General features: G+C 46.3%; 1 protein-coding gene across 3 annotated transcripts in view; it reads right to left on the minus strand.

Annotated features, from left to right (window-relative positions):
• Window positions 1-25866, minus strand: part of LOC111870902 (dynein regulatory complex subunit 7) — a 100270-nt gene that overhangs the window by 47543 nt on the left and 26861 nt on the right. The window lies entirely within an intron of this gene.

Raw genomic sequence — 25866 nt, forward strand, 5'->3', positions numbered from 1 at the left:
ATGACGTAGTGCGTAACTAGTTAAGTACAGGGACAACTTTAAGATGCAGATGCGTGCAAAAACGCATTGCCATTTTTTATCGTCCGATTTCAACCAAAACAGGAATTGAATGTTATGTAACGTGAGTGTACAGTTACTGGGTTTGAGGTTTCCCACGACTGTGACTAGAAGAGTATGTCTTCTGGGATGTAACACTGTGTATTCTGATAGAAGTTCACCGACGTTTCGGAGAAATATACTCTCTTCATCTTCAGACTGAGCGAAGAAAGTAGCCAGCAAAAACTAGACGCAAAGAAAGCTCTGCGTCTTGCTGCCTACTTTCTCGGTTTATTCTTCAGTCATGACGATGGAAATAGTACGTTCATCTGAAACGTTGGTGAACCTCTTGTCAGATTATATGGCGTTATATCTCAAAAGTTAGTACTCCATGATGACGTGTTGGGAGGTATAGTTCAAGCTGTTGAGGAACAAGACAGACCCCCCGTTCCATGAAGTTAGCTGCGTAAATGTTAATTCCAGTTGCAAAACCTTTTTTCTCTATTAAAAGGCCGTTTTAATGTCAAAAGCTCGGTAATCTAAAATAATTTCATTTCATTTTTATCGTATTATGTTTCATGTTTCATCCGTGAGGTCATAGTGTTCTGTTTCAGCAGGTATCGTGTTCTCTTGAGGGGTGGAAGGGAGGAGATTTAACGACGCACGGCAGTGGTGGTTTATACCTGCCTGCGCACCAAATACTCCCTCTCGCTGTATCACCTACGGGTGTTACGAAAGAGCCGCAGCAATTTCCGTTTTTGTAAGCGCGCTGGTCATTTGGTTTCAAGGACTTGGCGCTCGTGGACACATTTCGCTTTGTTCTTTGTTTTGCTCTGCCCGTTCGCGAGCGCGAGAAGTCTGAACCGTCTGAACCATTAAAACAGAGACAAATGAAAGTCGCTTTTAATTCGCGGGCTGGGACCGCAGAGTAAAATTTGTGTCCCTACAGTTCTTCGATTTCCCTTGCAGAGAAGGAAGTCACGTGTATGCGCAGCGTCTTCAGTTGCACGAACACTGGTATCGTGGGCTCGAACCCCACTCGAGGCAAGGATGCATGTTCGCGTATCTTCCGTGTTGTCTTGTACAGGATGCACCGGAAGTCTGCGTATCTTCTGTGCTGTTTTGTACAGGATGCACCGGAAGCTTGCGTATCTTCTGTGCTGTCTTGTACAGAATGCACCGGAAGCCTGTATATCTTCTGTGCGTATCTTCTGTGCTGTCTTGTACAGAATGCACCGGAAGCCTGTATATCTTCTGTGCTGTCTTGTACAGGATACACCGAAAGCCTGTGTATCTTCTGTGCTATCTTGTGAAGGATGCACCGGAAGCCTGCGTATCTTTTGCCCTGTCTTGTACAGCATGTCTCTATATTTTCAGTGCTATTTTGTACAGCATGCCTTTGGATGAGCCGATATCCCATCCAAGGAACCTACCACTTTTATGAAGGATTCATATTTTCAGAAATTAACTGTGAATGGGAAGAGACCAGAGAGCGCGATTCTTAAAAAGAAGAAAGTATGCTTCGAAAAGTTTGTCTTTCAGGCAGCAACTTCATGTAACTGACCAACATGACAAAAATCTGTTTGTCAGTTTCTCTCTTGTGCCTGTATTTGCACCATTCTTTTTCGTCCATATTTCTTGCATTTCTTTCCGACAGTCATACAGTTTACTGCGTAACTTGCACAGTGGTTCTATGTCCAGTCCGTCCACGGTGTGTGTTTCAATGCGGTTTCTTAATTACCCCCCCCCCCAATTCAATCTGGCGCACCGAACATTACAGCCATGTGTGTAGCATTCCTATTTCGTACTCGAAAGATCCCGGATTTTAATCTTGTCCCTAAGACCGACTATCATGACAGAAGATTTCTTGGTTTCCTTCAATCCTTCCAAGAAAATCCCAGAACAACACGTAAATTTGACCATGACGGTTCCAAATCATTATTCATTTATCATACCGTCGTTCGCAAATACAAATTAAAGATTCATTCCACCAGTTTTTCAGTATCGCAGCAAGCGGTAGCGTAGTTGAGGCGCTATGCTACAAGCCAGAAGGCCGCGGGTTCGATTCCCGATGAGGTCACTGGATTTTTTCAGTCGACCTAATCATTCCAGTGGCACTATGGCCCTGGGGTCGACTCAACCTCTAACAGAAATGACTACCAGGAATCTTCCTGGGGGTTAAGGGAGGCCGGCGCGTAACACTGACACCCTTACCACCATCTGTCAGCCGACTTTCTAGAAAATGTTGGAGCCTCGATGTCTCACAACCCTATGGGCCTTCACGACCCATTACAGAGACAGCTTTACCTTTGCTACCTTTTACTTTTTCAGTACCTGGTCATAACAACCACGTCGACGCCACATGCACGCAAAGCATCGTTAAACAATCCATTAGCCTTCTGTAATACCTCGTGTGAGACTAGGCTAGAAATTAAAGCACAACGAACTTGTAACGTCTAGACAGCAAACGCGATAAAAACTAATTATAAAGACACCTGCTGGGCTTCCTCAAGTCTTCCAAATCAATGCGACGCTTCAATGAATGCCTGAAATCTCCATTGTATCAAATTCCAAAGTCTGTACACGTTCGGTGCATGACACACGATCGGCTATTATCTCCCACAGACATAACTTGCAGCCCTGCGCTTTCTGCTCTATCACACTAGACTCTGAGACGCCAAGTCAGGGATTTTCAAATAATTTGCACAACAGACCCAAGTTCACATTCACAGCTACGGTGCCCCAGTCAAGCGAAGCCGGAAAGAAATAAAGAAATTATCGTCGTAAAACACGAAATTCCACAGTGGTCCCATTCGTGCCGTGCGACAAAGGTAAAGTAAGGTGAGGTAAAGCGGCCTCCGTAGTCTAGGGGTAACGTTCCCACCTCATGACTCAAGGTACGCGGGTTCAAAAACCCGGCGGAGGTCGTAGAATTTTTAAGGGCGGAAAAATTCAGGGAACAAGTCTTTCGGGGGTCCCGTGTCGTAGATTTACGGCACGTAAAAGAACCTCACGTCTCTAGGAGACCTCTGAGCAAAATTAGGCCAAGTTTCCCGCCCAACTAGTTTCCAATTCCTCCGGTAGATGGGGGAAGTATCAGGTACCATTGCCAGAGGAGGGGGGACCTCTCTGACAGAAAGGGACTAAAAAGTATTAGATACCACTGCCAAGTAGAGGGTAGAAACCTTGCTGGCAGAAAGGGACTAGGAACCCCTGCCAGAGGAGGGACGACCTCGCTGACAGAAAGGGACTAACTATTAGATACCACTGCCAGTAAGAGGTTGGAACCTCGCTGGCAGAAAGGGGCTGATAGTAAGCACCAGTACCGGTAGGGTATGGAGACAGTAGAAATTAAAGGGGGACGCACAATGGACCAGTAACCGGTCTAAGTGCATTAGGAAAACCCACCCCTCAATACGGAATACGGAAGGTAAGGTAAAGTTGTCCCTGTGCTTAACTAATTAAGCATTGCGTCATTAAGGCGTATGGGGAAGTGGAGGCCGCGCCATAGCTCAAGCGATTAGTTCTCTGGCTTCCCACCGCAGCGGCCTGGGTTCGATCCCGGGGTCTAGTCAAGTGGGATTTGTAGTGGACGAAGTGGCGCTGGGGTTGGTTTTCTCCTAGTACTTCGGTTTCCCCTGCCAATCTTCATTCCACCAAATTCTCCATCATCATAATCGCCCGGGACAGGCTACAATAGGCCAATCAGTGGCCACCGTGCTGAGTGGACTCAGTTAGAGTCCCCCACCACTAAGCGAAAATGGGGGAGTGGATGTACAGATCCATATTTTCTTGACCTCGGTACTAGCTGGAGGTGAGTGGTCAGCTTCACGCTCCTGCCGCTTTACCCCGGGGGAAAAAAGCCCCCGGTATTCATTGGATATGAGGCTGGGTGGTCCCCAGAGCCGGTCTCGACGACGTGGAGAAAACTCCGACCCCTCGGCCGTCCAGCCCGTATCCTGTCGCTATACCGACTGAGCTATCCCGGCTCATGTACGTAAAAATACAAAGCCGAGAAATCGATTCCGAAACATTCATTTACCCCACGCTCGACACACCTTTCAGCAATATATTCTGGAAGGCATCTCCTAGCTTTGGGTCAGGCGCATTGCACAGACTAGAAGAGAGTAAGACAAATACTCGTGGCGCCACAAATGCATGTGGCAGTGACGACCGTGACGACGGGGGCCCAGTGACAAACAGGTTGGTGCGCCGAATCCACTGACGTAGCCATGCATTAAAATGTTATTTCTGATATTTTTGTTATGTGCGCGATTTCAATCCCTTAGCGCGCAGCGCACTGAATGGAAACCTAGCATCATTCATACATTCACTGATTCTGCGTACTGCATAACTGCACATCCCGTGGAGAGATGTCTCGCTACCACGTCACATTCGCATTGTATTTCAACCTGTTCTCTTAACTGGAGAAAGTGGTTTGCTCCCCATTCTATGGCATTAACCCTAGAAATGCCAGTTTCGATTTATACCGTGTCAAATCGTTATTTTATGTTGTCGGAGCCGCTCTTCATGGGCAAATGATGCATATAACAATTCCTGTCTTCTTCAAACGTAGGGGCACGCGATCGCCTAGTTGATTCAGGCATTATGCTACAAGCCGGAAGGTCGCGGGTTCGAGTCCCGATGATGTCTTGGATTTTTTTCAATTGACCTAATCCTTCCAGCCGCCCTATGGTCATAGGCTCGACTCCGCCTCTTAACAGAAATGAGTACCAGGAATGTTCCTGGCTGACCTCACCGCCATCTGTGAGCCTATTGTCTAGAAAATGTGGGAGTCTCGACTTCTCATAACCAATCAGTGGTCGGAGAAACCAAAGGTAAAGTCCCGCTTAGAAGACAGGGGAATGTCAAATGGAACTTAACAGAAATAGGATGGGAGTGTATGTAATGGATACCTCTTCTTAGGGACAGGGACAGCTGGAGGGCTCTTCTGGGCATGGGAATGTGCCTTCGGGTTCCTTAAAAGATGAAAAATTTCGTGACTGAGTGTTTCTCAGAAAAAATACCCTGTTCCATGCAATTAGTGCTTAAGTTGATTATGCAGTACTGAGCTGAATTATATGGGGGATAACTTGTACGAACATAAACAATGGCCGTAATCAATATGAAAAGTTTTACTGGTAGAGGGAGGAGAAGCCATCACAAGTACCAACAGATAACATCAGATGATATAGCAAATATCTCGATAACGAATGATGGGCCTTGTTATCTGTATACGTTACCAGATAAAAATAATTTATATTTCGTGCTCACATCCATCTGTTTTTGAAGTAACGTCTAGGCGAAATAACGAAACAGGAAACGACTGTGAAAGGGCTACCTGTAGGTTGGTTAACCCTGCGCACTACGTCTTTCCGCCGCCTTCCGCCCTCCAACACCTACGTCAGTTCTGTGTTGATACTAATGGCAGTACATCACGCAATGATACAAGACCGAATTATTATGAATATGATTTGGGGAAAAATAATTTTTTTATTTTTTGGCCAATATTATTTTAGAATTAATTATTATCCTGAATCACACGCTCTTTCATTCATGGAGGTGACCGCTGTCTAAAAACATAAACATTAGAATATACAAAACTATAATTTTGCCTGTGGTTCTGTATGGGTATGAAACTTGGTCTTTGACATTAAGGGAGGAACATAGACTGAGGGTGTTTGAGAACAGGGTGTTGAGGAGAATATTTGGACCGAAGAGAGATGAAGTGACAGGAGGTTGGAGAAAACTGCATTATGAGGAGCTTCATAATTTGAACTCTTCTCCAAGTATAATTAGAACGATCAAGTCAAGGAGGATGAGGTGGGAAGGGCATGTAGCACGGATGGCAGAGAAGAGGATTGCATATAGGATATTGGTGGGAAAGCCAGAAGGAAAGAGACCACTGAGAAGACCCAGGCGTAGGTGGGTGGACAATATTAAAATGGATCTTAGAGACACAGGATGGGATGGTATGGATTGGATTGATCTGTCTCAGGATAGGGACCAGTGGAGGACTCTTCTGAACACGGTAATGACCCTTCGGGTTCCATAAAATGCCGGGAAATTCTGAGTAGCTGCAGAATTGGCGGCTTCTCAAGAAGGGCTCAGCTCCATGAGTGAATATACACGTGCAGTGTCTTGTCAGTGAAAACTCTGTGCAGCAGACATGCCTTATCTCACTCAGTTCATACTGTAACGGCAGCTTAGTCACTTCAACAGTCATAAGCTCGACTGCCGCGAAGTTTTAAGCCCATACCGGTATATCCTGTGTCGAACTTCTGCTTGTTCTGTGTTGGGAACACGATTTCACGTGACTTCTGCTTGCTGTTTGCGTAACTCTGTAACACACAGCTCAGTCGTCATAGCGCCTAGGATACGGGCTGGACGGGACTTTGATTGACTTTTAACGGGCTACATGGCGTTATATCCCAAAAGACAGCTCTCGTTCGTGAATGTATCTATATGCTTTTGTGTAAAGAAGTAATGAACTGTGTTTACGGAAAATGTTAAGAAATACGCGGTCCACTGTTTGAGTACCAGCACAACTGGATCGGTAATTCACAGCTACGTTGGTTGTCAGCAGAAGCGTAACAGTTCCCACGTTCCGAGCCAGTGGGGCAGGGGAAATGCAACCACTGTTCGCCGTCAAGGCAGCGAATGCCGGCTCTCGTAACTTCGAGATGCATTAGCCCCAGGTAGAGAGGCAAAGCAGCCCGTGTGCTTAATTAACCCTTTAAAGCCCAGTGGTTACTATATGTACCACCTGCTTCAACATACTCTGCATTCTGCTCACAGAGTGCATTTGTGTGTTCCGTACGGTTCTCACAATAAACAGCGACTGTTTCCCTAAACAGCGTTAACCGGTTGGGCTTTTTGTGGAGACGTAATGTTTCCTGTGAGGTACGGAATGACTGTTTATATATCACGTAGAAGTAATTCTGTCTTTGAAGAAAAGCCTGGACTAACAGAGGACTTCCCACCGCGGCGGCCCGGGTTCGATCCCGGGTCTGGTAAAGTGGTATTTGTGGTGGACAAAATGGCGCTGGGACGGGTTTTCTCTGAGTACTTCGGTTTCTCCTGCCAATCTTCATTCCACCAAATTCTCCATCATCATAATCACCCGGGCAGGCTACAATAGGCCAATCAGTGGCCGCCGTGCCGAGTGGACCCAGTTGGACTCCACACCCCACTAAGCGAATTTAAAAAACAAACAGAGGACTTGTATACGACAAGGCAGAATTTTCAATAACACGCTATGAGTGCGATACGTACACTTGACGAAAGGTCAAGCATATTCATAAGAGACAAACCCATCTTCTCGTTAGAGAGGATGTTACATAAGGATTATGACAGCAAGGGTTCAGCTGTTAAAAAACTCTGGTCGGGATCCTCAAGGGGCTTGGCGTCAAGACGACTTGATTGGCGGCAAACCGCTAGTCGGAAAGTAACTCTGGTTCTGACCCTGATTCAGTCTTTGAAGGGTTAAGCACGGCGCCATGAAGACGTATGGAGGAGCTGTGTACCAGCCAGGGCGGCACCCGGGTGACTTTCTACATACCGGGGCGCCTTCCCTGGTACTTCTTTTAAAGACTAAATTATATCCACTAGGTTGCGTTCTTTAGAAGTCAACAATTCCTCAATCACTCAATCATTTCCCAGAATTTTATGAAACAGGAAGCGACATGTCACAACAGTCCTGTCTAGAGCCGGATGAATCCCGATCACATTTCTCTAAGATCCATTTTAATAGTATCCTCCCAACTATGCCTAGGTATTCCGAGTGATCTTTTCCCTTTGGGTTCTTTTTACCAAAATCCTGTACGCATTTCTCTTCTCTCCCATACGTGCTACATTCCCTGCCCATAGCATCCTCGTTTCTTTATCATTCTAATAATATCTTGGGAAGAGTAACAGTTCTGAAGCTCTTCATATGCAATTTTTCGCAAATTCCTACCATTTCGTGTCTCTCAGGTACAAATATTCCCCTCAGCACCCTGTTCTCAAATATCTTCAGTCTGCGTTTTTACCTTAATGTGAGAGACAAAGCTTCACGCTCATACAAAACTACAGGCAAAATTAAGAGTTCTGCAGATTTTAATATTTATTTCTACGAGCAGGGCATGGAGCATGCATGGGGGAGAAGAGGAATGCATATAGGATTTTGGTGGAAAACCCAGAAAGAAAGCGACCACTACGAAGACCACGACGTAGATGGGAGGACAATACTAAATTGGATCATAGCGAAACAGAATGGGATGGTATCGACTGGATTATCGGGCTCAGGACAAGGACCAGTGGAAGGCTCTTGTGAACACGGTAATGAACCTTCGGGTCCCATAAAACATTAAGAAATTCTTGGGGTGGCTGAGCGACTGGCGGCTTCTCAAGAAAGGTTCAGCTCCATGGAGTTAGGTATGTTTTTAGACAGCAGACAAGACGACAAAAGATTCTTAACGGCACTGTAGTAAGCATTCCCATAATTCAATCTGCTCTTAATTTCCTCATCAATAAAATATTGATTTGTTCATGTCATCCCGAAATATTCGTTCTCTTTTCCAAGACACTATTGAGAAACATCGGGTTCTTATGATCTGCTCCATTTCCGGTCTCTGAGGCTCAAGTGTCTGCGTATTTAAGTCGCGTTTCATGGGTTCTTTGCTATTCAGTTCTGCACTTAAAAGTGTAAAGCTTTCGCTACGGAACTAGAACGGTTAGTCGCCGTGGCTTCAAGCTGACTAGTCGCCTCAAACTAGTACCGAGGTGAAGAAAATGTGGATCTATACATCCACTCCCCCATACGCTTTCATGGTGTAGTGCTTAGTTAGTCAAGCACAGGGACAGATTTACGTTACCTCCATCTTTAGGGTTACTCTTCAACTCAGAAGATAGCAGGGGTTATGTTCCTCCGAAATGTCGGTAAACGTCTACCAGACTACACGACGCCACAACTAAGAATAGAACATTCTTCAGTACACCATTCCTTTTGTTTCAGAATGTGTTCACTAAGTAGTTTCCGTTGTCTCAGACTTTCAAACATTTATCTTTTACATACATCTGTAAGTACAGATTGTATACACCATTAAAGGTATTTGTGAGCTAATTTGGTGGGCTGCCTTTATGTTCGAGGCATGGGCCCCGAAACACTCGCCTTACACACGCCATACAGGGTGTAACTGGAAGGTGCGGACAAACTGTGGGCTTCAGTTCCATACACCAAAACATGAAAAAACGTCTACATCAACATGGGTCCGGAGACTTTCATTTGAGTTATAGCCGAAACAAAGTACATTTATATTAAATACTTAAAAATGTCCTTCACGGGGAGCCGGGATGGCTCAGTCGGTATAGCGACTTGCTACGGGCTGCATGACTTGGGGGTCACCGATCGATTCTCTGTGGGGTCAAGAATTTTCTCCTTTCCACGTCGTCCTGACCGGCTCTGGGGTCCACCCACTTTCCTATCTAATGGGTCCTGGGGGCTAAGACGGCCGGGGCGTGAAGCTGACCACTCACCTCCAACTAGTGCTGAGGTCAAGAAAACGTGGATCTATACATCCACTCCCCCATACGTCTACGTGGCGTAGTACTTAATTAGTTAAGCACAGGGACAACTTTACTTATTTAATGTCCTCCACCCCTCGACACGTCTCATCATGGACCGCTGCATCCGTTCACAGATGGCGGGGCAGTTTCGGCTAGTCTGACAGGCATGCGCAATGCGATGGTGAGGTGTATCTTCGTTGTCAACAGGAGCTGCATACACAAGGGTCTTTAGGTGCCCCCGCAGGTAAACATCCAGAGGATTGAAGTCAGGCGAGCGTGGAGGCCATCCAGTGGGTCCTCCTCTACCTGTCCATCCGTCACGATATCGTTTAATGAGAACATCTCGCACAGCACGGCTAAATAAATCGGAGCACCTTCGTGCATTCTTTCAGCTATAACTCACAAATCAAATTTTGCCGGACACATGTTGACATGGAGATACTGTCTTCTTTTGGTACGTGGAAACTGAACCCAAAGTTGGTCCGCACAGTGCATAATCCATATTTCACATTAAAATAACTTAAACCTCTTTATTTCTTGACTCTATAGACCGATTCAGGGCGACATCAATTGTAGGCCTTTCTAAATCCTTATAACAATTTGTCATATAATGACGTCACATTACAATCATCACCCCTCCTCGCGCCTCTCTCCACTCCCACTTCGACTCAATATTCTCGTCATGCAATATTCGACCATTTGTATGCAAAAAATCAGGTGTATTAATCAGGAATTTACAAAACATTGTAGCATCAACCAGAAATATATAGGCATATAAATAAATAATAATATTAAGTGTCCAAGATACTACAAGTTCCCGTGTGGAGGCGGGTTAAAATACCTCCACCTTAGCTCCCCGATTAATAGGAGGCGAAGGAAAGGCAACCCGGTGCCTGGGGGTATAACTGGGCAACCCCGTCACTGGGGGGACATAAATACAGACAGACCTGGTCCTCTAGGTTGGGGGGGGGGCGCAAGGCTGACGACTTTGTTCTGTAAAGAATTTATTGTCGAAACAGTGAAAACTGGATGCTCTGATTCACGACGGAATAGACAATTCTGGCAGAATCTTCTAACGAAGGCTGTGGCTCAAAAGGGCTGTTTTGCCAATGATGATATTGGTGACGAATACATATGACAAGCCTAGTGATTTCATAACAGGAGCATCAGATTATGGCAGAGCTGCTGTCATCACAGGATAATACAGAAGAAACACGGACAAATATCTGTGCCGTGAACGGGGTCAGAACTCGCGACAGTTGCATGTGTGAGCTCAGGACTGACAACTCAAATCCCGTAGTTTAAGATTACGGTCTTGTGAGATGTGACGCCATGTAGTTTGGTACATATATATGCCAGAGTTTAGGAAAAACCTGCTCATTTCACCGTCTGTGTGCTGGTGCGTCCTTTGTTGTTTGTGTAGATTTGTGTGTTGTGTATTGTAGTACCACTGCCACTGGGTAAAAACCCATTTGTAGTTTAAACAAATAATAAAAATAGAAGAGTGGCCCCCAAGATGGAAGCCAACTGGTTCCTCCGAAACGTCGTTACGTGTTTATCAAACCACACAGCATCACATCCCAGAAGACCGTAATATTAACCGCCATGAGAACCTAAAATCTCATTTTTAAGTCCTGAAGTCTAGTAGAAACATTCGGCGTTCGCAGTTCACGGTTTTGGATTTAATGCCAAAGAAAGAAAAACGGGATATACTTAACAAGAACGCAGTAACTTCAAGTGATGAGCGACCTATCTTATCTGGGTTTCCATGGCTCTTCGGAGATATCGGAGATAGCTACCGTGAAACTAAAGCAGCTGATATGTTCAGGTAATTCCCCGTGCTTTTGGAACGCAAATTTCATCGTTTTCGCTGAAGTTCCCACTGGAGCAACTCCTGAGCCAGTTCACACTACATAATACGTCCATGATACATTTCAATATTATCCCTTGCCCCACCCCCCCAGAGTCGCCGAACTACGCATCTTTGGAGGTTTACAAGAAACATTCTGAAACAATTTTAACCTTAAAAATAGAAATATACTGAAATGATTAGAGGGTTCAGACTTCCCCGGAAATGTCTGTGATATCGCAAAAAGAAAGTACTTTAGCTTACTTTCCTTATTTTGAAAAAATAAAACTAGGCTTATGAGATCGCCTTGCTGTCTGTGTGTCCCCTCTTAAAAAACAACTTTATTTCGTTTGTATTCGTTGCTGCGAGAATATGTTTACCGAGCCGCTACCTAGAAACGTCCCCATCTTCTGGCTCCACTACTCCAGCTTTCAGGCGTCATGTCACATTGCATTCAAAAGGTGTGGGACGCGGTGTTTTCTATTCGTTACGCATCGCCTCAGACACTCGGTATGTAGTGAAAGGAAAATAGGCGATTAGTTCTTCCCAGAACTTCTTCTTTACATTATTTATTTAAATGTGGTTTTCTTAGCGCCGCTGTCGATAGATCGAATCACTTGGCGTCGAATCGTAAGACGTCTACTGAAGTATGAACTGGAAAGATTGCGGGGGGAAACCTTCGTGTCGTACCCCAAATTTGGCCGTGAAAGATCATCACAGGATTATTTAATGATAAAAAATCAGGACATGACATCCTGTCCGTTGCCAGTCGGGGATCCTATCATGAAATGACAGGGAACCACTTCTACGTGCAAAGATAATTAGTATGTTTGTAATTACTTTCCTGGCAAAGGTAAAGTCGCTGTGATACATGGGGGAGTGCAGGTATAGCTCCACCTTTCTTAACCTCTGCACTAAATGGAAGTTAGTGGTGAACTTCACGCCCCTGCCGCTCCACCCCGGCGAAAGAACCCCTTGTACCCCTTGCATAGAAGGCTGAGAGGGCCACAGAATCTGTCTGGACGCTGTGAAGACAAAAATATTTCACCGTCGGGAATCAAACTCGGGCTGTCCGGCCGGTAGCCTGTCGCTATACCGACTGAGCTATCCAGACTCCTTTCCTTCGCTGACAAAAAAAAAGTATAGGACGGATGGAAGGTCGAATCCAGTTTCTTAAGGAACACGAATCTAGTCTTGTCTCCTCGATACAGCTAGACATTCTGCAGAGACACTAGGCAGATCTGAGGTCCTCAAGGAGACGTTGCCATGCTGCCTGGTAGACCATTACCAACGTTTCGGAGGAGTTTGCTACGTCTTCTGCCCTGAAGATGGAAGTAGACAGTTCATCCGGAACGTCGATAAGGATCTACCAGACTACACCACGTCACATCGCAATAGCCAGTAATCTTTACTTTCGTCATATTGAAAATGTCATTAACTAGAAATGGGAGGGCACGCGGTAGCGTAGTTGGTTGAGGCACTATGCCACAAGCCGGAAGGTCGCGGGTTCGATTCCCGATGAGGACATTGAATTTTTTCAATTGACCTAATCCTTCCAGCCGCATTATGGCCCTGGGGTCGACTCAGCCTCTAACAGAAATGAATATATGGAATCTTCCTGGGGGTAAAGGGCGGCCGGCGCGTAATGCTGACAACCTTACCGTCAACTGTGAGCCGATTGTCTAGAAAATGTGAGAGCCTCGACGTCTCACAACCATATAGACCTCCACGGCCTGTAACAGGGGTAGCTTTACCTTTTACTAACTAGAAATGTGAGGACATGACACGCATCCTTTGTTTCCACCATCGGCAGCTTACAAGAACTCGTCTGCAAAGCGTGCGCCGTTTAAGCACAGGAGAGAAGAAATGTAGGAGCCCTGAGGTGCGCCTCTCTGGTAGGACCAAAAACAATTTAGGGCAGTGACACTAGCGATATCACTCGCAATTGCTGCCTCAGAAATAAATTCGGCCTTCATAACAGAAACCAATTCCAATAGCGGAGAAGCGAAATGAAGGACTGTCCACTCGGCTAGCTGAACCGTCCGGTACCCAGAGGCTTCCTGTCTACCGAATGCACTAGATCGTGTGATACGCCCACTGCTTACTCATGAGCTTGTGATCCGCGCAGCGAATCCCGAGGCTGTCAATAATACTGAACCGAGCTTCGACGGCCCGTTCCCCTGTATGTGGGCTACAGTTCAATACAGCGGCGTACATAACCTTCGGGCATACCGGTCTTCTGGGGTATGACGACATATAATCTGATGAATCGGTACTAATGTTTCGGCTTTTAGATTTTGCTTTCATTTTTTTTTTTGTATTCGCTAGTTTGGGGGGGTGGGGGTGGAGTCCAGCTGGCACCACTCGACACGGCGGCCACTGATTGGTCTATTGTACCTGCCCCGGGTGATTATGATGATGGAGAATTTGGTGTAATAAAGATTGGCAGGGGAAACCGAAGTACTCTGAGAAAACATGCCCCAGCCCCACTTTATCCACCACAAATCCCACCTGAACAGCCCCGGGATCGAACCCGGGCCGCCGCGGTAGGAAGCCAGCGACTAACCGCTTGATCTATGGCGCGGCCTAGCTTTTAACTTACAAGAAGTCGGGATACTTTAGTCGGTAGATCTATGGGCCAGATGGCCGGGGTTCGATTCCTGGTAGGGGCAAGACTTTTCTCTTCTTCCGGATCTGGGGCCCACCCCGCCTCCTACCCAGTGAGTATCGGGGGCTCGTTTCCCAGGGGTAAACAGGCCGGGGTTCGAATCTGACCACTCACCTCCATGTCGTGCCGAAGTCAAGTACAGTGGAACTATAACTCATCTCCCCCATACGTCTTCATGGTCTGATGCTTAATTAAGCTCAGGGACAACTTTATCTATCCATGGCTCTACAGCCCTTCGTTGAACCTTGACTGCTTTTTCAGTTTCTTAATGCTATACACGGACAGTAGGACACTTTGAACGGGGGGCTCAGCCCGTCGCAAAGCCGCTACCTAGCGCAAACACAGTAAACAGGCAACCATGCCTTGAGTGGGATTCATATCCAAGATCCCAGCGTTCGAGCGGGCGAAGACGGTTTAGACCGCGCGGCCACTGTGTTCAGCACAGGGACAACTTCACCTTTTTAATACAGAATGGGAACCAGAGGGAGCCTGGATAGCTCAGTCGGTACAGCGACTGGCTACTGGCTGGACGACCGAGAGGTTGGAGTTTGAGTCCCGGTAGGGGTAAGAATTTTCACTTCTCCATGTCGTCCAGGTTCATTCAACCTCCTACACAATGGGTACCTGGGACTCTTTCGCGGGGGTGAAGCGGCCGGGGTGTGAAGTTGACCACTCACCTCCAACTAGTGCCGAGGTCAAGCAAAATATGGATCTATACATCCACTCCCCCATACGCCTTCCTGGCGTAGTGCTTAGTTAAGCACAGGGACAACCTTACCGTTTTATGAGAACCAGAACTGTCCTAGCGGAGTACCCGTTGCAAGAACAGGACTTTTCTGTAAGGTAGCCTATCCTACTCGAGGTATGAAGTACCATCACGTGTAGTTAAAAACATCGGGCAATGAGAATTAACTGCAGTATGGCCGAAAACGTTGCGATCCGTGGCATAGTGATATTTGTCACAGTGTACAGACTTTACCGTGCTCAACAACGCGAATTTGGTACGGACGGACGGACAGGGAGCGCTTCTGTCGCGTCCTGCCTCTGTCTCTAGCTACACATGATGGCGGCGGTGGGTAGGGCGGCGCCAAACAGGCGACCTACAGTGCAAAACCGGACACCTGGGACGGTCACGTGAAACTCTCCTCCGCCCCTCTCCATCTCGTCCTTCTAACAACATCGTCATGCAGAGAGAGCAAGGGTACAGCAGGGCAGTAGCAAACAATAAACGTCGTGTCTGCTGCTGAAACGCACCGCCACCGCGAGGAACTCGCGACCGAACGGCCGAAGGGAACGGATAAGGGGAGGTTAAAGCAAGTGAGGCAACGCAACAGGCAACACGGTACAGTAAGCTTTGCTCTGTTGCGTCTGTCTCTCTCTTCGTGTGACATACACTCGGGAGAGAAAGAGAGAACTAGCGGCCGACGCAAAAGCTTTGGGTCATGCACGGCGATGCAACCCACGGGAGTACAAAACCGGGAAGGAGAGTGAAACAAGAGGAATATAGATAGACGGTGATAAAGAGAGTACGGAGAGGGAGAGAGGATAGTGTAGATGCTACTGACATGTCATGACAGTAACACCCACCCAACTTCGGGCTTCCTACAGTGGTACAACTAGTATACCGGGGGGGGGGGCTTCCAATTGATTTACTGTGTAGCTCTGGCACAGAAGAGAAAAAGTGGTACTTTAATTAAGTAATCAACGATGCCCACAGTACAAAACTCAGTAAAAAAAATAATAATTACGATCATCGTTTTATAACTATCTTTCCCATACAGAAAAACTTGCGCTAAAATTTAAGGAACAATTATTGTTTTCCATGGAGGTTATTTTGACGTGTATAGGTTCTTTGATTTAAATAAATGTCGTTTTTTCTGACCTTCAGAAGACGTTTCGTTGCCATGGTTACTAATCTCTGTCGAAAACATCTTTGAGGTAACGTCAAACCTTGAACACAGTAAATGAAAGAAAAGTGCTGTGTTCAGCCGGGTGTCTGATATGGCGACGCCGGTTCCTGTCGCATGTTGAAAACAGAATCTTCTAACTTTATTATATAGCGATTACGTCACTATCTGATACAGTTACAAAAAAATATTTTCGTTACGGTACCAACGGTGTCCTTACGTGATAAGAGCACGGAAAAAACTGACAAGAACTCGAACCCACGTACGTAACAACAAAACTAACAACGAATTCTGGGAAGAATCAATCGTATACTTTCCTCTCATACGACACGTCCAACGATTCTTCTATTGTTGCGCGTGTATTCGTTTCCGCAGCTACGTTTTAAGCGAACCGTTGCGTAGCAACAATAGAGATACGCATACAGACACACAAACTGATAGGAGGTATTTATGAACTACGACATTTGAGATGGATTCAGTTGCCATGATATACACACCAAGTTTCGTAAAGATTGGTTCAAGAATTCAAAAGTTAATGGGAGGGATACAAGAACGCAAAAACACACAGACAACATGGTGATCGTATACGCCTACTTTTACTTTTTCAATTAGGTACAACGCCATGAAGACGAACGGGAACGTAGAGGTGCAGCTACACTACTCTTCACCCCCGCACTTGATGCAGCTGAGTTGTCAGCTTCACGCCACGGTCACTTTACCTCCGGAGAAAGAANCCGCCTTATCCACTAAACAAGAAGCTTGGTGGTTCCCAGGGCAGGTTTGGACGCTGTGGAGATGAGAAAACTTTCTTACCCTTACCGGAAATCGAACCCCTGCCGTTCAGCCCGTGATTCGTTCCTATACCGAATGAGCCATCCCGGTTCCTTCCTTATCCTCCATCTTTATTAATTTCTGAGATGCATAACGTGACGCTCATACCGAGTTTCGTGATAATCGGTCAAATAGCATACGGTCGTTCGTAGTGTAAAAAGGGTGTAAAAAAGGTAAAGTTGTCCCTGTACTTAACGAATTAAGCACTAGGCCATGAAGACGTACTGGGAAGTCTATGTATAGATCCACATTTTCTTGACCTCGGCACTAGTTGCAGGTGAATGGTCAGCTTCACACCCCGGCCGCTTTACCCTCGGGGAAAGAGCCCCCGGTACCCATTGTATAGGAGGTTAAGTGGACCCCAGAGTCGGTCTGGACGACTTGGAGAAGAGAAAATTCTTGACCCTACCGGTACTCGAACTCCGGCCCCTCGGTCGTCCAGCCCGTAGCCAGTCGCTATACCGACTATGCTACCCCGGCACTTCTTTCGATTTCGCAACAAATTTTCTATTTACCGAGCAAATACATCAGCCTTGCGTCCAAGCCCCATCGTTTTGACGCGGTATAATATCCATCTAATTATTACGGAGTTTATTACTGCTCCGGCCTCTAAAGTTTCTGCAACTGAGAGGTATCGACTTCAACGAACAATGCAATGGCAAGTCCTTCATACCAAAGTCGGGAAATTCGTACACAGCATGCACCTCAGTCTCTTGCTGGAGCCAAAAGGGATAAGACTAAGCGGGCAGCCCTGGAACACATTCCCAGCATTCCTGAGAGTCAAGGGTTCTGCAACAGTCGGTAAGCCCTCAAGCGCAGTAGCCAATTTAGCACGTCTTCCCAGTATTCGAAAGAACGGAGGATCGATTCCCGAGTCTACTACCCCTCTCCTACTTCGTGCTACACCGTCTTTGTGGCCAATACTACGTGGCTTAGGTATTGGTTTCATAGTTGCCAATTTCACGACCCTCCACCTTCTGAAGATGTTATTTATGTAAGGTAAGGCAATGCTGCCCCTGTGCTTAACTAATTAGGCACTACGCCATGAAGGCGTATGGGGGAGTGGACGTATAGATCCACATGTTCTTGACGTCGACAATAGTTAGAGCTGAGTGGTGAGCTTCACGCCCTTGCAGCTTTACCCTTGGGGAAATAATCACATGTACTCATCGGATAGGAGGTTGGGTGGACTCCAGAGCCGGTTTGGACGACGTGGAGAAGAGACAATTCTTGACAGCACCGGGACTCGAACTCCGACCCCTCGGTCGTCCAGCCAGTAGCCAGTCGCTATACCGACTACGCTATCCCGACTCGCTATTTAGGTAAGATAAAAAAAGTTAAAGCCGTCCTTGTGTATAATTAATTAAGCACCACGCCATGAAGACGTATGGGGGAGTGGTAGTATAGCTCTACCATTTTTGATCTAGGTAATAGATAGAGGTGAGTGGTCAGCTTCATGATCAGGGCCGCTTTACCCGCGGCACCCATATGATAGGAGGCTGGGTAGGCCCCAGGTCGGTTTGGACGCTGTGGACAAGAGCAAAATGTCTTGACTGTGACGGGAATCAAACCCCGGGCCGTCCGGCCCGTAGCCTGCGGATATACCAACTGAGCTATTCCAGCTCCTTGTAACTTTCCTATATACTTCCGAACTTACACATATGTGTAATGTAAGGTAAATAAAGTTGTTCCCGTGATTAATTAAGACCCTCGCCATGAAGACGCGTGGGGGAGTGGAGGTATAGCTCCACCATTCTTGACCTCAGCATTAGATGGAGGCGAGTGGTCAGCTTCACGTCCTGGCCACTTCACCCACGCGGAAATCGCCCCTGGTACCAACTGGATAGGAGGCTGCGTGGACGCCGAGTGGAATGGGCAGTTGACGTGTGGTGAACTAAAGAGAAGACTCAATCGCGGTCTGTTTGCACGAAATAGCACGGCGTTAACCTGGAAGGGCCGAGAAAAACCCCACAAAAAATTGTGCGGCTAGCCAAAGCATCGCCCGAGACTCGAATGAAAACCGGTGCACAGCAATAGCTGCAGAAGTCCACTAAAAACGTAAGAATTCGGTCATCTTGTTACACAGAATGTCTGAGCGCCCCCCCCCCATATAGCATATGAGCTTCGCATGTGAATGGACGCGGTTCGCTCTTATCCTTGACCTTTGTGTACAATATTCGTCTCCTGAGATACTGACCAAGGATCCCCAGCCAATCGGACGTGACTCAGAAGTAACTTTGTTAGATGGTACAGTGTATCGCTTTGTGTTATTAGCCTACTTTCCTTATTTCGTAAAAAATAAAAGCGCGCTTATGAAATCGCCATTCTGTCTGCCTCTACGAATCCACCCCATCAACTTTTGAATTACTGAACCAATTATTATGAAACTTCATATCATATCATGGCACGTGAGCCCATCTCACCTTCGCATCTCATAAATCCCTCCCATCAGTCTGTGTGACTATATGTGTATCCCCTTATCGTTGCTAGGCAACGGCTCGGTAAGAATGTTACTGCGGCAAGGAATAAGCTCGCAACAATATAAGAATTCTTGGACGCGTCGTTCTCTATGCGTGTCTTACGAAGGAAAATAGGTGATTAGTTCTTCCCAGAACTTCTATAATAGATAATTTCTGCTCACAAAATTCCTGAACCTCGAATAATAAACAAAGGTATGAATGTATCATTAACTCCATGGAACATTTCTCCACTCGCTCTGATCTTCCTGAATGCACACATTCCCTCCCTACTCGCGACAAATTCCTTTTGAACTTCAAATGGCTTTATAACTATACTATCGTGAGGCCGCGCGCTAGCTTAGTTGGTTAAGGCACTATGCTACAAGCCGGCCGCCGTTACCCCCCCCCAGGAAGATTCCTAGTGCTCATTTCTGATAGAGGCTGTGCTAACCCCAGGGCCATAGTACGACCAGAAGGATTACGTAAATTTAAAAAATCCACCTCATCGGGAGTCGAACCCGCGACCTTCCGGCTTGTAGAATAGTGCCTCAACCAACTACGCTACCGCGTACCCCTTCTGTACGTCCAGTGACATCAAAAGTTCAAATGGATGGACACGAGGTATCTAACAGACACAACATCTTCTCGGACGTGACGCCGTGTAGTCCAGAAGAAACTACTCTCATACCACATACTTCTACCGAGAGGCCAAACGGATTATATATATTCCTTCGTCTGCTGTTCACTTGAAGAAGGAAACACAACCAATCACCAAAATGCAAAGCTTTTAATCACCTCGAATGGTGATCAAATTCCAAAGTAACTGCTTTGAACAATACGTCACACCGCCGTCAAAAAGCTTTAAACGCTGATATGGATTACAGGAAAGGCAAAGCAGTCCCTGTGCTTACTTAATTAATCACCATGCCATGAAGACGAATGGAGGTGTGGAGGTATGGCTCCACCATTCTTCACCTCAGCACCATATAGAGGCGAAAGATCGGCTTCATGCTCTTCCCATTTTACCCACGAGGAAAGATTGTGTACGCGCATTTATTTCAATTAAGTTCATATGAAGCCGGGATAGCTCAGTCGGTACAGCGACAGGCTGCGGGATGGGCGACCGGGGGTCAGTTCCCGGCAGGGGCAACAGACTGAGTCCAGACCGGCTCTGAGTCCCACCCAGCCTCCTATCCAGTCGGTAGGGGGACTCTTTCCCTGGATTAAGCTGCAGGGGCGTGAATCTGAGCACTGACCTCCAACTAGTGCCGACGTCAAGAATGATGCAGCTAAACCTCCATTCTCCCATATGCTTAATTAATTAAGCACAGAGGCAAATTTACCTTTTATATCTTTATCGTAAGCGCATACATGAAGCAGAAACAAATACTCGTACAAAACAGGAAACTGTCATTGTCTCGTGGCTAGTTAGCGAGGCAGGCTAATCGTGAGAGGCCTCAGACGTTCCTGTTACACAAAACAATAGTACAATTACAGTTACAGACACCTCTGTTTACCGAACATGTTATTTTTTATTATTATTAGAGGGGATGGGTTTCCCCATGCACTTAGACCAGTTATTTGTCCATTGTGCGTCCCCCTTTAATTTCTACTGTCGCCATACCCTACCGGTACTGGTGCGTGCTATCAGCCCCGTTCAGCCAACGAGGTCGGCCGTCGGTACCTGATATTTCCCCCATCTACCAGAGGCATTGGAAACTACTTGAGCGGGAAATTCTTGCCTAATTTTGTTCAGAGGTCTCCTAGAGACATGAGTATCTTTTACATGCCGTAAATCTACGACACGGGACCCAAGGCTTAAAGTCCCTCCTGGAGGACTTGTTCCCTGAATTTTCCCTCCGCCGAGTTTGAACCCGCGTACCTTGAGTCATGAGGTGGGAACGTTACCCCTAGACTACGGAGGCCGCTTACCGAACATGATAGTTTTAAGCATTAATGTACCTGTGTACCTGACTGAAGGCTGCACGCCACTGCAAAACATGAAATCCTCAAACATTCATGGAGCCGCTATCTGTATCCACATCTACTCTCACGGCCACGCCGTCACAACGGACGGCGTCTAGTGCAATAAGCACGCTTCACTCCGTCGCGATAACCGGGCTCTGCCGACGCAAGCATTTCAAAGACGCACCAAGCGTTACAAATCAGTCCTTTACGTGTTAACCGTGAGCCTGTATCCTGTTTGTCTTATGCAACACACTTTTCTTATTCGCTTCACGGATCCCATGTATCACATAACGTTAAAAGCAAGTTTTAATTGCTTCGAGGCAGGAAAGCTGGAAAATCCCACGGGGACTGAAAGTACAGTTTTGGAATGGCAATAATAATGCAGAGGTTTTTTTTTATTTGTTAGTGGGGTGGGACTAAGTCCCTTGTACTGCGGCCACTTCTGGCCTATTGTACCAGCCCCAGATGATAGGTGAGGGTGATTGTGGAGCAGTTGGTGGAATAAAGATTGGCAGGGGAAACCGAAGTACTCGGAGGAAACCTGCCCCAGCGCCACTTATGCAGAGGGTTACGTCCAAGCTTCAGAACAGTTTTGGGTTTCGACGTAAAGTAGGGGGAAATCGTACGTTGGTGCTTTAACAATTCTATGCTAGGGCCAACTGTTAGGAGACCTCAATGTATGTGACGACGGTACGATGGTTCGTACATTCGTACAAACATTGTGTTTCTGAACATTATCTATCGTCATGTCTTAATCTAAAACCACCGTAATGTTTATATTACAGAACACAACGTTTCGGAGACTGGATTCTGTCGCCGTCTTCAGGGAAAACCTACTCAGTTGGGTCCAATCGATAGAGCTAGCCCTTATCTCCGGACAGAATCTAGTCTCCGAAACATTGCGTTTTCTAATATAAAAATTACGATGCTTTTAGACAAACACAGGACGATAGATAATGTCCATAACACAATATTTGTATCACGTTTTACTCTGTGGCAACAGGCGTAATCAACAATATGGATAGTTTGAACACTTCGATCATGGGATTTGAATCCAACTCACGACGTGTTTGTAACGGTGAAAGTTATCCCTGGGCTTAATTATTTAAGCGCCACGTCAAGAAGAGAAAGCACAGCTCCACCCTTCTTGACTTTAACACTAAATAAAGCTGAGTGGTCAGCTTCATGCCCCGGTGGCTATACCGGAGAAAACAGCCTCCAGTACCAATTGTATAGGAGGCCGGATGGGCCCCAATGCGGTTGTGGAGGAGAGAAAAAGTCTCTTGACCCTAATGGGAATCGAACCCATATTTCTCGGTGTTTCAGTCCGTACCCTAGTCGCTATTATGACTGAGATATCCTTGGTGTGTTGTATTGTCCTGTGTAGGTAAAGCCCTTCGGCTAGGACGTTCAAGCAGTCCTATCATTTGCCTAATAGGTCTACTGTTTCAAAAGCAATTCTGAGACGGCCCTATTACGTGTGAACCGAAAAAGGACTAAGTATCGCTATTATATAATTTATTTAACAGGCCTGTACCTCTCGTAACAACAGGTTGTTAGGAAGTACAGTCCTTGCATAAGTTTATGTTAGCTCCGGTTATATAACACCGGGCAATACAGGATAATCATGAGCTGATAAAAAGGTGCGAAACGAAGTGGCAGTGACCTATTTGTCCGGAGGGACTGAGGAAAATAACCTGTCACTATAACCGGTCTCCGGACCGATATCTGAACTCGGGACCACCCGAATAAGAACCGTTGGACTGAGATGATCCGAGTAGACTAATCCTACATTGTCCTGTTCCAATTTACTTAGTCTGCTCTTATCACAGAGGCTTATGTACGTTTATTTTTTATTGCTAGTGGGGTGGGACTAAGTCCCTTGTACTGCGGCCTCTTCTGGCCTATTGTACCAGCCCCAGATGATACGTGAGGGTGATTGTGAAGCAATTGGCGGAATGAAGATCGGCAGGGGAAACCGAAGTACTCGGAGAAAACCTGCCCCAGCGCCACTTTGTCCACCACAAATCCCACTTGACCAGACCCAGGATCGAACCCGGGCCGCCGCGGTGGGAGGCAAGCGACTAACCGCTTGAGCTATGGCGCGGCCCGGCTTATGTACGTAACTGTTTAATTAGTTACAATAAGTTAATTACTTATCGTCACTCTTTGCCCTTAATACTGTGGCATGTTTGCTCAAAGCAAGAGAAACAGCCGTTGCTAGCGAACAGCTCTGAAACAACATTCGTTTCTAGGCAACGGCCGCGTAATATATGTTCTGAAAACTGTTGAAATCATCTCTAAACAAACACAAATATATACTCTGTTCTGAAACACACGAAAAAGAGTTATGTAACTGTGTCACTTGGACAAGTAACTAGAGGCAGAATCTGTATTTCAGAGAACCACGAATATGGCCATCAGCGCTACCACAAACAACAACAATTATGGCGGCATGTCAGAGACTGTGACGGCCAGACATGACACAACACGAACTCACAAAAAGAGACCGCGTTACTGTCACGGAACTCGGAACACGGTTACGCGCGATAACAGCCTTCGCTTTTCTTTTCTTACGACTTTCTTAAAAAAAAAAAGTCTGGTCCTTAACAAGCGATCCTCTAATTTCTGAATACCTTAGCTAATTTTTAAAACTACGCAGATTTTCCACAGTAGCCGCGCGGTCTAAGGCATGAAATGTCTTCGCCCGCAAGTATGCGGGAGGTGTTCGGTTCGACTCTCATCGATGCCACCTATTTTCTCCAGGCATATTTCGAGACAGTACCTGCATTTAGGTCACGACCACTTCCTTTGAAGGCCTTCCCAATTTTTCATTCATCTACCACCCTACCTTCGATGCTATATACTCAGCTTCGTAAAATAACCCACAAAAAATATTTCACATATAGGAGCTCAGTCGGTATAGCGACTGGCTACGGGCTGGACAACTGAGGGGTCGGAGTTCGAGTCCCGGGGGTCAAGAATTTTCTCTTCTTCACGTCGTCCAGACCGGAGCTGGGGTCCACCCAGCCTCCTATTCAATGGGTACTGGAGGCTCTTACCCCGGGGGTAAAGCGGCCGGGACGTGAAGTTGACCACTTACCTCCAACTTGTGCCGAGGTCAAGAAAATGTGGATACATACATCCACTCCCCCATATGCCTTCATGGTGTAATGCCTAAATAGTTAGGCACAGTGACAACTTTACCTTTATTATTATTATTATTATATTATGGCGTTACAGCCCTTTGTTGGGGGTTGGCCGTTTTTTCAGTTTCTTCATCCTACAAACAGTCGGTAGGACTCCTTGGACGGGGGATCAGCCCGTCGCAAGGTCGCTGAACAGTATTTGTGTACGCCTGAGGATGGCCCAGAAGAAATATCGAAATATGTAGAGATACCACCAAAAACGAATAAAAACAAATGTTGATACAGTAGTACCTATTTTCTTTCTTTTTGATTATTTGTTGCGCGACTGTCTACTCGCTACCTACATACAAAACAACATAAACACACAATAAATGCATACAATACAGACATCCATGCCTTGAGTGGGATTCGAACCCACGATCCCAGTGTTCGAGCGGGCGAAGAGAGTTCATGCCTTAGACAGCACGGCCCCTGTGATGGGCCATACGTACTAAGGGGCACATAAACATAACAACGATAACAACACAACACTGATATTCATAGGGCTACACAAAACAACACAAACACACGGACGCCGCAAGACGAAGGCAGTGCAAGAGAAGATAAAGGGTGATGTTCTCAAGCAAATGTATTTTAATGTGAAGACGAAAATGCAATAACACTGCAATATTTTAACTTAAGAACTCAATGCAGTGTTAACAATTCCAACAAATGAACAGCTGCCTGAGGATGGCCAAGGAAGGGCGAAACTTGTAGCAGTTTAATTTACTTACTTTTCTTTTATTGCTAGTGGGGTGGCACTAAGTCCGTTGTACTGCGGCCACTTCTGCCCTATTGTACCAGCCTCAGATGATAGGTGAGGGTGATTGTGGAGCAATTGGTGGAATGAAGATTGGCAGGGGAAACCGAAGTACTCGGAGGAAACCTACGCCAGCGCCACTTTGTCCACCACAAATCCCACTTGACCAGACCCGGGATAGAACCCGGGCCGCCGCGATGGGAAGCCAACGACTAACCGCTCGAGCTATGGTGCGGCCAATTTACTTACTCGCTCATGGAGCTGAGCCCTTCTTGAGGAGCCGCCAATTCTGCAGCTACTCAAGAATTTCCCAGCATTTTATGGAACTCGAAGGTTCATTATCGTGTTCACAAGAGCCCTCCACTGGTCCCTATCCTGAGCCAGATCAATCCAATCCATACCATCCCATCCTATCTCTCTCAGATCCACTTTAACATTGTTCACCCACCTACATCTTGGTCTTCCCAGTGATCTCTTTCCTTCTGGCTTTCCCACCAATATCCTATATGCATTCCTCTTATCCCCCATTAGTGCTACAGTAATTTTAATTATATTCTAAATTAAGGAGAAATTATAAACAAAGTTGCATTAAAGATGGAAGTAAGTGTGTAAAGCGATTTTAATTCAAATTTAAAAACACAATTCTTCAACAGA

Source organism: Cryptotermes secundus, unplaced genomic scaffold (genome assembly GCF_002891405.2).
Source record: "Cryptotermes secundus unplaced genomic scaffold, Csec_1.0 scaffold896, whole genome shotgun sequence".
Lineage (NCBI taxonomy): Eukaryota > Metazoa > Arthropoda > Insecta > Blattodea > Kalotermitidae > Cryptotermes > Cryptotermes secundus.